Consider the following 10,891-nt stretch of genomic DNA (forward strand, 5'->3'; position numbering starts at 1 on the left):
ACAGCCTGGCCAAGCACCGAGGCACCAGCCACACAGTGCCCCTGTGTGCAGCCCAGGGCATGGCTCGCACCCCCCCTTTCCTTGTTGGTGCCTCTGCTCCCAGCACTGCTGTGCTGTCCCCAGATGCCACCCTCTTGCCACCAGCCTGCCTGTGGGACAGGGTGGAGATGCACAGAGGGATGAAGGGGTTCAGGCTGCCTGGAGGGAGCACAGAGACAGTGTCTGTAGATGCAGGGATGGAGCTAGGAAAGGCAGAGCTCAACTGGTGCTCAAACTGGCAAGAGATGCAGAAGGTAGCAAAAGAGACTTCAATGTTGGCAGCCACAGCAAGGCCCAAAAAAAAAAAAAAGAAAAGCAGGCCCAAAACTCAGTGAAGGAGTGGGCCTAGTGACCAAGAACATGTGAAGAGACTTTCAGCAAGCTGGTTGGCCATACATGACTCTGTGGGTCTCTATGGGATGAGTTTCAGCCAAGGGTGCTGAAGGTGCTGGCCAAGGTCAGTGTGTGGCTGCTTCTGTCACCCTGTAAAGGCCGTGGCAGTCAGGGAGGTTCCTGATGCCTGGGAAAAGGACAAACATGCCACCCATCTTCATGAAGAGCAAAAAGGAAGATGAGGGAGCTACAGGCTGCTCAGCCTCACGTCTGTCCCTGGGAAGTGATGGAGCAAATCCTACTGGAAGCCATTTCCAAGCACCGTGAAGGACAAGAAGGGGATTTGGAACTGCCAGTAAAAACTGCACAAGGGCAAATTCTGCCTGACCAACCTGAATACCATTTACAATGAGATGATGGGCCCTTTGGATGAGATGAGAGGTGGATGTAGTAGCCCTCAGTGAAAAGGTCTGCCTGGGACCCACACAAAGTTGAAGACAAATGCCTGTGTTCATCCTGCCACTGCGCTGGGACAACTCCAGACAAGAGGCCAGGCTGGGGACAGCAGCTCTGCAGAAAAGGACCCGGGAGTCTGGGTGCACAAGTGGGACAGGAGGGAGCAGTGTGCCCTTGGGAAGAAGCAGGCTAACCTCATCCAGGTCTGGATTAGCAAAATCACAGCCATCAGTGAAAGGGAAGTGACTCTTCTCCTTTATTCATGGACCCGAGTAGGATTGCTGTGTCAGTGTGGGTCTCCCCAGCACAAGAAAGACCTTGACAGGCTGTGAATAGTCCAGCAGAGGCTGGAAAGATGGTTGGCGCCTGGAGCACATTGTGTACTAGGAGAGGCTAAGTGGGCTGTTTGGTTTTGAGGGTTGGGGTTTTTTGGAGAAATCCCTCAGAGCCAAGCAGTGGAGCAAGGGCTCAGGGGAGATGGTGGGATCTCGGTCAATAGAGATGTTCCAAACTCATGGAGACAAGGCCCTGGTGCACTTGATCTAGCACAAGTTGTCTGAGTATGGGCTTGGAGACCAACTTAGGCAGGAGCTATGGCACATCAGGTCTGAGGGTCAGTATGAAGCTGTTTTCTTCCTTTGGTCATAACGGTGGTGGAGTTGGGTATCAGAGTTGTGCCTGTATGCACCCTCACTGCACTGACATCATTAGAGCCCAATAAATTTTTCCTTTTAAAAGATTTTCCTTCTACCTGTGAGTGCTTGTGCAACCCTCACAGCTTCCATCCAGCAGAAATCGCTTCAGGCTGCCATGGTTCCCCTTTGTACCAATAAGAATCCTGGTGTGAGGACATCTTGAAGGGCTCACCCATGCCCTGAGCACAGTGTGAGCTCTTCTACAGGAGTCATTCCTAGTCTGGCACTCATGACATGGGCTGAGGACTATCCCAGCCCATCTCCAAGGCCAAGCCTTGACAGGACCGTGCAGGCAGGCCAAGGCGACCAGCTCCAAGCAGAGACACACCCTGTGGGTGCCCACGCGGCTCACAGAAGGGCACCCACAGAAACCTCATCGCCCAGCACAGAGGGGCTGTGGCAGTGCCGATGGGTGGCAGTGGGCAGAGCAGGGAGGACCTCCTCAGCTGGGCTGGCCAAGTCCTGCTGCCCCACATGGCCCCACAGCCCCATGGTGCAGGCACTGCGTGGACCAGGGTGGTTGTTCAGGGTGAGGAAATGTCTGCCCATCACAGACCCCGTGTCAGCCGTCCATGGTTCTTCCTCCAGCACTGGCAGCCTCTCACCACCACCCGACCCTAGGTGAGCCCCACGTAGGGTTTTGCAGGCAGCCATGTGTAAGAAACTGAAAGAATTGATGCCTCAAACAGTCATCAACACTGAAGAATTTGACAAGCTTTGGCCAGTTGTGATCAGTCTAAGGAACGATGCCCAAGGAAACATGGAGTGTATCGAAGGGTGCACAGCTCCTACTCCCTCATGGTTGTATTGCTAAATTCCTTAGATAAGCCTCAATGAAGGGAAACAGAGTGAAACCATATGTTCAGGTTAAAGGAGTGATAAGAGAGAGAAAGAACCAGCACCAGAAGGACCTAAGCAAAAACTGAGGAAAAAATCAAGGGTGTTGGGGCGAGCACAACCACTGACTCAATTGACAAGGGGGCTAGGTGCACCCGATGTCCCCTCAATGCATACACAGAACCCACGTTTCACCTTTTCCTTGTCTCTGATCGAAATGAGTTAATGGAATATCTGCCTTTGTGCTTAGTCTAAGGAACAAACTATCTGCCCAGGGAAGCACAGAGTATATCGAAGGGTGCACGGCTTCACTGCTTTGCAGTTTTGTTGCCAAGTTCTCCAGAGAAGACACAAAGCAGGGAGACATAGACTGAGTCAAACCATATGTTTGAGTTAATGCCTAGGCTTTAACTTAGGAGCTTGATAAATGATGTGGGCCTTGCTAATGACTATACACTTGAAGAAGAGCTAAAATATGGAAAAGAGTGAAACATCCTGCCCCAGATGCAGCTAAAGGCTGGATAATTGCCCAAGGAGCAAAAAATGGGGGAAAAGTAAAGGTGGGAGGGGGAGAGCATGAGCACCGACTCAACTGGACAAAATGGTTAATGCAACCCATCCCCCTTCACACACACACAGAAACCATGCTCCACCTTTTCCTCATCTCTCATGGAAATGAGTTGGAGGAGAACCTGTCCTCTCCTTGTCTAGTATGAACATCAGCAGAGAAAATGAACTTAAAAGGCAACAGAAAAACTTTGCTGGGGGTGCACCTACCGCTCAAGATTACCAGACCTGAGACAATGCTGGAACTTGGGGTGGTGATCGCATACTTCGACTCTCTTTCTCTCTCTCCCTTTTCCTTTTCTTCCTTTCTTTTCTTCCTTACAGGTTTATTAATAAGAGGCCACATTGCTTGCTATCCTTTTCCAAGTTTAAGTTGTTTCTACTGCAAGTAAAACATTTTAACCAGTCATTTGGTGTCATTTCACTTTAATTTAACACCAAGGGGACCACAGAACCTTTATGCTTCCCTGCATTCCCAGTCTGGCTCATAACAACCTTGGAAAGGCTCATTGCCAGTACAATATTCATTTTTGGCTACCTGGCCTCTGCCTTCAAATGCACGCTATGAGAGAAGCACACCTGTGGAGCACCTCATCTGCACAGTCAGAAGGGGTTCTGTAAGCATCAGCAATGTTGCCCTCAGGAAGAAGGCATTTCTCAACTGCCAGAAGGCACAGAGCACATTTAGGGAATATTAATACACTCAGAAACACACACCTCCGTGGTTCACCTCGCTGAACTTCCTTCACCATTCTTTTAAGCAATGAACACAGAGAAATGTTCTTCCTCCTAGGGGTCCTACTAGGAGAGAGTGGAAAAGAAGGACCTTGGCCCTCCATGGTGTTGGAGAAGAGCAGAATGCACCTCATTCAAAAGAGGGAAGCAGCAATATGTTTTATTGAGGTAAGGTAATAAATTGACAGAGTTCCATAAGTGCGATGGAACTGAACAAAGTTTTGACTAGGGGCTTGATAAGGTTCAGTAAGATTGATGGTGAGGTTCACCCTACTAATTACTGCATGGAGGAAACCCACAAAGGAAAATAGAGTTAGAATTGAGTTAGAATGTTTCACATAGAGACCAGAGATGCAAGGAGAGAGGAGGACACTGCCACTGTGTCACACTCCAAGGGGCCCCCATAACAAATCCTGTCACGTGTAAAGAGGGGTCCAGCCCAGTGAGCCAGACCGGGAGGCCCCCACATCCCAGACCAGCCATGCAGGGTTACTGGGGCCAAGTCTGGGCTTTGAACTGTGCAGGAAGACACAGTCCATGTGGGCTACGAAAATGGAAAACCAGGGCAAAATGCCAACTTGGGAAGGCCATGTGAGTCAGGAACAAAGAGGAAAAGACCCAAAGGGGATCCCAGGAAGAACCACATGAAGGAGAAGAAACAGACAATGGGCCTGTGAAATGCAAACTGCTTTTTGAGGTGTGACACCAAAAATTCAGGTGGTGGTGGGGACATCCAATTCCCCATGCTTGTGAGGGATCTCACAGCTACCTGTAAGACCATTGTGGCGGGCAGGTCAGTGCTACATGTTTTGCCTTGTCCTTCGGCTGATGACCTGATCAAAAAGCTCTGTCTGACTGAGCCAGGGGAGAGGTCAGGAGTGGGCTGGGACTTGGGCACTCACCCTACAGCTCCAACCCTTCTGAAGGGCACAGCAGCCCCAGGGAGCATCCCAGGAGGGATGGCAGCCTCCCCAGTGTTCCCACTACTTGAGCTGGTCCAAAGTGCAGTGAGGAAACAGAGTCCAGGCACTCTCTGTCTGTCCTGCATTCATGCTGCAAGTGACCCTCAGCCCTGGCTGCCTTTGTTCCCCTTCTGCCTCCCCACCAGCCCTGCTGCCCAGGACAGCAGGAGACCCCCTGCCCTGGGGCTCCTCGGGCAGCTTCCACATTTCTCCAGTCTCCTTTCCCCGTGCCTGCTGCATTTTCACTGGCTCCCACCAAAATGCAGGGTCATGGCTTATGGGTGTCTGGATTAATGCTTTACTCCGGATGAGTTTCACCTTTGAGGGGTGTCTCATCTCCTGATTGTCCATTCACTGCCCACCCCAGGGCACACAGAGAGTGTCCTTTCTTTCCTGACCCCTCCAGACTCCTTTCCACAGGGAACACTACATGCCATCAGCCCTGCTATATATGTGGCTACCTAAGAGGTAATGGAGAGCTCCTGCAGCACCTACACAGCCCCTGGACACCAGGAATAGTCTTTAAAAGCACCACTTGCTGTCCAGTAGATATCAGAGTTGCCACAATTTATCACCCCTAATAGCAGGAGATAAAGATTGAGAAAAAACATTTTTAAAAGTCCAATTCCTTTGTGCTTATTTTTGGCAGCAGCTTTGTTAGGACAGCCCAGCCTTCAGGCACTGCACGCAGGAGACCCTTTTATTGCTGAGATGCTCTCAGGGAGGCCTGGATTAGTAGAGTGTTCAAGGCATTTGTGAAAGGGTCAGACACAACAGATGAAGCCTCTAGAGAAGTGGAATGAAGCCAAGCAGTTACCTCTTATGATAGATTATCACAAGGGGAAAATAAATCAGAGGCTTGGCCTAATCCAAGCTCAGGGTACTCTGCAGAGAAGGTGAGGCAGGTTACTGCTGGTGGAACAAGGTGCGTTGGATCAATTCCTTCACCGCATCCTTGAGCTCCCTGTTCCTCATGCTGTAGATGAAGGGGTTCAAAGTTGGAGGTACCACTGAGTACAGAACAGCCACCACCAGATCCAGGGATGGGGAAGAGATAGGAGGGGGGCTTCAGGTAGGCAAAAAATGCAGTGCTGATGAACAGGCAGACCACAGCCAGGTGAGGGAGGCACGTGGAGAAGGCTTTGTGCCGTCCCTGCTCAGAGGGGATCCTCAGCACGGCCCTGAAGATCTGCACATAGGACAGCACAATGAAAACAAAACAAGCAAAGACTAGAAATGCACTAAGCCACAAGGAAGTCCAACTTCCCTGAGATAGCCTGAGTCAGAGCAGGAGAGCTTGAGGATCTGGGGGATTTCACAGAAGAACTGGTCCACCACATTGCCATGGCAGAGTGGTAGGGAAAATGTGTTGGCTGTGTGCAGCAGAGAATTGAGGAACCCACCGCCCCAGGCAGCTGCTGCCATGTGGACACAAGCTCTGCTGCCCAGGAGGGTCCCGTAGTGCAGGGGTTTGCAGATGGCAACGTAGCGGTCGTAGGCCATGATGGTGAGAAGGGAATATTCTGCTCCAAAGAAAAATACAAAGAGAAAGACCTGGGCAGAACAGCCTAGAAGGAGATAGCCCTGGTATCCTGGAAGGGAATTGGCCATGGATTGGGGAGAGTAGTGGAGATGGAGCCCAGGTCGAAGGAGGGAGAGGTTGAGGAGGAAGAAGTACATGGGGGTGTGGAGGTGGTGGTCGCAGGCGATGGCGGTGATGATGAGGCCGTTGCCCAGGAGGGCAGCCAGGTAGATGCCCAGGAAGAGCCAGAAGTGCAGGAGCTGCAGCTCCCGTCTGTCTGCAAATGCCAGGAGGAGGAACTGGGTGATGGAGCTGCTGTTGGACATGGTCTCCATATGAACCCAGGGGTCTGTACCAGAAGGAAAAGACAGTGACTAAGTGAGGACAGACTTCTCTGTGAAAACCAAAGACATCCCTCAAATATTCATGCTCCCTCACCACACCCCCCTCCCTTTCTCCTGCTTGGCAGGACCTTTGTGCAGCTCCCTGGCTGTTGCTCTGGTTTGTGCTGGCTGGGGGTGCTGTGAAGAGCAGGGCCTGTGGGCTCCAGATATGTTGGACATGCTCTAGGCCAGGCTCTGCCTTGGGAGCAGGGGGCACGTAGGGACCAGGTCTGATAGATTTTCTCAGGTGAATTCCCTCTCATCATCAAAGGGCTTGACAGCATCTCCACCCCCAATCCCAAGCAAACTTGACTGCATCAGGCTTTTTTTTGTGTTTTTTCTTTCATAAAGTTATTCCTTTCCACCAGACACCAACCCACTCCAGCCCCATCTCCTCTTAGGGAGTCTTCTCGTGAAGGCAGAAATGCTGAGCATCTCTGCTGTGCTCAGGCTGAGCAGCCACTAGTCCTGGGAGGCAAAAAGATTTGCTGTGGCTTAGCACAGGGGCAGGCGAGCTGGTCTGTCCCTTTGTCTTGTTCCCAGCTGCCCTGTGTCTGCCCCTTGAAATGGAGGGGGATTGCACTCCTGAGGTACCTGGAGAAGCAATCAGACCCCGCTGAGAGCAGAGGGATCCACTGCAGATCACTAAATATTTCACCCTGTCTCCCAGTACTTTAGCAAAGTCTCAGCACCCCACTCCTTGCCAAGGACACAGAGTTCATTTTTCCAACAAATTAACATAGTCCTGCTTGTAGCATCTCAGGGCTTCTCCAATGGGTTTTACACAGAAATTCTGGGGGAGAGATATGCCATCTGCAGGGCAGCAACCAGCTTGGGAGGACACCCCAAGGAGTCACCAAGTGTCCTCATGGTGGCATCTCCTGAAGTCAGCTCAGTCCCCACCCGCACGGGCTGCACGGCCCAGAGCCCCACAGCTTCGAGGAGAGCTGGGACACCGGGTTCCCATGGACACGTCTGCGTGGGAGGGCCCACGAGCTCCGTGCTGACCCTTCAGCTGGAACCTCCCACCCCCAGAGTGCCTGACAGCCACAGCAGGAGCGGCACAGGCACGAGGAGAGATGAGCAGACACGTCGGAATGGCCCAGCTGGGAGAGGCCAGCAGAGAGACAGCCAGGCACTCGGGACAGCCTTCCCCTGTCCCAGCTCTGCCCGCCACCTCCCAGCCGGTGACACCGCACAGGGCAGTCACCCTCAGCCCCTGTGCTGCACGGGCACGGGGCAGGAGAGATGCCCTTCACCTCTTCTTGGCGCTCAGGGGGGTGAGGAAGGCTGCTGGTGGCCTGGACTCCATGGCTGTGAGGGCAGAGGTTCTGCTGGGTGGGAGAGAGAAGGGGAGAGATGTCAGTGTCACAGAAATCAGGAATGAAAACCTTAATGCTGGTTTAGCATTAACGAGCAGGCATTTCTATATTTGGCTGGGGACATGAGGGAATCATTCTACCTGACATGTCCACCTTACATTACAGTAGCCAAAGCTTATATCCCTGTGTTACATACATATTCATCAAATTTCCTAAAACTCATGATCTTATATACATAGCTATTAGGAATGCAGTTTGGGTCCCCGAGGGGCTTCCATGGGGGTCATTGGTGGTCTCTAGCAGTCTCTGGTGGTGTTTGGAGATGAGCCTTTCTTGAACTTTTCTACAATTTGTAATTGGCCTTTCTTTGGTTTATGTCTGCCCTTTGTTATCTCCAACCTAGCTTCAGCTAGTTTATTCTTTTTCAGAGCATCTTAATCTCCAAGGACAAGGGCTTCTCATTAGGAGTCTGCCAATTTACACACAAAGCCTCTCCATTTAAGCATTCCCCATGAGGTGTTTATCACAGTTGCCTAGCTGAAGGACCTCTGTGGCAACAGGAAACGTGTTACAGGTGTTTGGCTGATTGCTTAAGGTCTTATGCGACCCTAAACAACTCTTATTCTTCACCCATTTTCCAACATCAGTGGAAGGGATCTGCGCTGCAGGGCATGGCCAAAGGTGCCAGTATATCCCCTGAAAAGGATTTCTGTTAAAAATCTCACTCCCTGCCCACGTCTCTGCTGCCTGGAGCTGTGCCTGCTGGCTGCCTGGTTTCTCGGTTCCCATCTCCTGCACTCACAGACCCCATCCCAGCTGCTGCGTGCTCAGCTCTGCCCTGCAGACACCTCCTGGGGCAGGGCACTGCCCACGACCTTCTCTCTGCTTCAAAATTCAGGTAGGAATGGCAGAGAAAACCTGCCAAGCCTGCTGCTGGTGGTGGTGATGATCTGTAAGCTGTGGGGGATTGCTCTGATGCTCCCAGACTCATTCACCTCTCAGTGAAACAGATCTGCATTGTCAGTACCTTCTCCAAACCAGTGAGAGTCACTCCAGCTTCTTGCTGCTCTACCTAGCCAACCCAGAGTAGCAAACTGAAAGCACAGGCTCCTTCCCTTGCAAGTGAAGCCTCCCTTTTTTCCCATCTTGCTGAGTTCCCCCCCAGAGCTGTCCAGGCTGTCAGCAGGAGCTGTGGGCAGCCCTGACCCACGCCTCACCCCCTCAACAGCACAATGACCCTGCCCTACCAGGGGTGATTGTGATGAAGGACAGCCCGGGGTGCCCCTGGCTGCACACCCAGCTTCACGCTCCTGCAGCCGTGCCCAGGAAAAGGGAGATGACATGCCCCGTCCCCCCGACTGTTCGGCAGATAATCACTGCTCCAGAGAGCATCAGCCCTGGCATGTGCCAGCTCTAGAAGGACCCTCCCAGAGACTCTACCAGTACCCACCTGCAGCCAGAGACTTACCGTGTTAGGAGCTGTGATGATTTGTCCCCCAGTGAACTCTCAGCATCCTCCCACTCCACACTGTCTTACATCCTCTCACTTCTCTCCTCTCCCCTTGTCACCCGTGGGCAGTGCCCTCAGCCCTGCCGTGCTCCGCAGAGATGCTGCTCCCGGGCAGAGCTGTCTCTCTCCAGTGCTTCCCGCTTGCCATCAGCTCCTCCTGCCCCCAGAGCCCGGCCCAGCCCAAGGCACCACTTTCTCTATACCCGCTGCTGTCCCTCGAGAGATCCCTGGTGCTCGAGGGCTGACAGCTCCCGAAAGGCAGCGGGGCCACCCCTGGGGAATGTTCTCTGAAGTCAGCTGAAGTAATCACCAATGTACCTCTCCCAACAGTGGAGAGAGACTGGTTACAGCATGGTCTGGCCTGATAAAGCTGTCAATGCGTCTGTCTGGAAAATAGAATTTTCCTGTCCAAAACCAAAAAAGGATGCATAGGGAGGGACTAAGAAGGCATTGATTTCCCCTGTGCAGGGCAGGAATTCAGCTGAGGCAATGTAGGGCATCTCATCCAGAGCTGGAAGCCCTTGGGCTCAAGCAGGACTTCAGCTCACCCCATCCACCCCACATCTGACATGATGGGGCAGCTTCTGGCATCTTCTCACAGAAGTCACCCCTGCATGCCCCTCTCCCCGCCTGCTACCAAAAAACCTTGCACGTAAGCCCAATACAGGTGCCTGGTCATCCTTCCTATGATGTGCCCTCAAATACTCCAGGGTGTCTTTAATCTCAGGGTATGACTGCTGCTTGACATATTGAGTGTGTTTTAACCACTGAAAAATGGTTATTGTCGGCCTGGCTTGCACTTCCGACTCTTAAAATCTTTTTCATTGGGTCTTGTGTAGGTGACACAGCCTTTGAGGAAGGGATAACAGAAACAGAGGTGGACGGGATGGAAGAGGACTTACCAGGTGATCAGGGTAGATGCATGTTATGGTCCTTATCATGTGTGATCAGTGCCAGTAAATGCCTCGTGGAGTCGATGTCATCAGGACTGGGTCATGGTCAGACAAACTGTGCTCCTTTTCACATATACCCCACATGGACATGTTTATCTGACCTAATCTCCAACAATTCCACAAACAAAAATAATTTCCATTTCTTAGGACAGGAATCACCCTGTTTTCAGAGAAACAATTTAAAACCCAAAGTGAAAAATACTCGTTCACAGAGAGGTACAAAATATCTGGGTGTGACATTTAACAAGTGGGTCAATCGGAGGAGCCTCCCAGGGTGACCTTGCCAACTGAGGGTGGGGCTTTCTGCCTCTGGGGGTCTGAGAGTCTTTATGGGATGCCAGAGAGAGCACTGGGGATTGTGCCAGGACTTGCTGTGGCATGCCTAGGAAAGAACCAAAGGCAGGGAAAGGGAAGGACCAAGGTGGTTTGGGGAGAAAGAAGCATCAGAAAACAGGGGGAAAATGGAGATGAAAGGAGCTGGTCACGTGTGGCTGCTCAGTATACTGGTTTAGTTGTACCATGGAACTAATGACTCCAGTCTGTCCTGTCTTCTATGAAATTCCATCCACCACAACTT

At 51.9% G+C, this 10,891-nt stretch overlaps 1 pseudogene; it reads right to left on the minus strand.

Annotated features, from left to right (window-relative positions):
- Positions 1–5,530: 5,530 nt before the first annotated feature.
- On the minus strand, positions 5,531–6,091 carry LOC122152983 (annotated as a pseudogene).
- Between the last annotated feature and the right edge of the window lie 4,800 nt (positions 6,092–10,891).

This window comes from Tyto alba, unplaced genomic scaffold (genome assembly GCF_018691265.1).
Source record: "Tyto alba isolate M040663 unplaced genomic scaffold, T.alba_DEE_v4.0 Super-Scaffold_15, whole genome shotgun sequence".
Lineage (NCBI taxonomy): Eukaryota > Metazoa > Chordata > Aves > Strigiformes > Tytonidae > Tyto > Tyto alba.